The following is a 1885-nucleotide window of genomic DNA, read 5'->3' on the forward strand; positions in this document are numbered from 1 at the left end:
CTTGTTGTGGGAGCATTGATCTGCACCCCCACAACAGACTTACCAGCTGGAGGCAACTGTGTCCAGCGTGGTTGAGGACTGCTGCCTGTATAGTCTACAGCCGAGTCTCTGAATTGATTCAGACATTTTAATGGGTCTCCTGATTCGATCTGTATTCAGAGGTTCGGCCGCCGAATTGGGCCGAATCTCCTCCAAATTGAAACAGCTACTGAAGCTTCGCACAGCCCTAGTACTCAGCTCCTCCAAATGTAGTCAATCCTTAGCTATTTCACACTGGGAACTCTGAATTAGTGGGCACTTAAAAATTAGAACTTTCTTATGCTACACTTAGGTAAGATGGGGGTAACATCCTTACCTCCCCACCCCCTCGTCCAGCACGTTAATACCACAGCTCTTTCAATGGTATACCAAGCCATCCAGTGTGATGATTTTTCACATTTGAGTTTACAATAGGGATTGTTTTTCCATGTAAGACGCATATCAATACAAACCAAAGCCAGTTTTGTAGACACATTTTATAATTGCAAAAAAGTAGCAAGACAGACCATCGCACATTTGAGAAATAGCAGATCTGCAGGTCTGCACATAGTAACTATACAGTTATTATCCTCAAGCACTAACCAGGAGAAAAAGTACACTTAACAATGTGCTGTTGTAACATTCAGAGCACAGATGCCACTTGGCTTCTAATACCATGGTGTTATGAGACTCTTGTGAGAGACAACCTGTGATATTTTTTCCTGCAAGCAGTCAATGAAGATAGATGATTCTATCACAGCGACGGCTATGACTCCATGTTTTCTGTAAGGCCCTCAACATTCAGCAAGAGGCAATGACTTAAGGAGCTCTCTTAGATTTTAGTTCCTCTGATCAGGAGTCAGTATATCCTCTGTTCAGCTGTTTCTCATATAGGTCAGAGAAGGATTGTTTCATATGATTTCTTTGGCTTCCAAACCTTTACCTTTATCTATATTTCTAGGAGAGAGCTAATAAAAAGAAGATTAATCTCCTCTTTATAAAAGAAATGTCTGTATTCTAACTACATTTTTTCCTGGCTGACACACTGACACAGCTGTTGCCCTGTCCAACTAATGTTTCTCTTCCCTTTCTATGCCAAGTTGCCTTGCTATATTTTCTATGTGCTGCCTTTTTGGGTTTCAAATACCTACATAAAACTTCACCACTTACCTGTTAATAGCTGTTGCCCTACTGTTTTGGAAGTCAACCACAAAATACCATTACAAAATTTCAATTCATAAACAAGTCACTTAAATTCCTCTCATATTTTCTCATCTGCCTCCCATTTCCCCCCACCCCCTCTCCCCAGCTCTTATTTCATTTCTCTTTCTTCACCTATTCATATGTTTTGCACTCTATCTCCCTATTCTTTTGCCTCCCTTGTTTCTTCTCCATTCCTTTTCCTGCTGGATACTTCCCCCTCCCACGTACCTTTCCCTTTCTTTACACCTCCACTCATGCCTTTTCTCAATCTACCCTGCCCTCTCATTCTAATTAATGTTCCTGTTCACCTCCCTTTTAACGGTCTCCTTTAGTTCTTCATGCTAGGGCCAGTTTTACCTTTTCTGTGGATACATGGCCTAATAGGTTTTTACTGTGGAAACCTCTCTATCCTACTCTCCTTTATTCCACTCTCTAATGCTGAGAAGAAATGGAGAAACAGAGTAGATATCTGAGTTTGGTTGACAGAGAACAGTCATGTATATAACCACATGGTGGTCAGAAATAGTGAGATCACATGGCTGATATATCTTTCTGTAGCTGTACACACCACGATTGTGCCATTATAAAACATTGAGGGCAGCACGAATCCTGAGCAAATAGACATCCTTGCCTCTTGTTGCACCATAAATGCCCCAAACTATAA

The sequence above is a fragment of the Crocodylus porosus genome, unplaced genomic scaffold (assembly GCF_001723895.1).
Source record: "Crocodylus porosus isolate Cpor-Errol unplaced genomic scaffold, CroPor_comp1, whole genome shotgun sequence".
Lineage (NCBI taxonomy): Eukaryota > Metazoa > Chordata > Crocodylia > Crocodylidae > Crocodylus > Crocodylus porosus.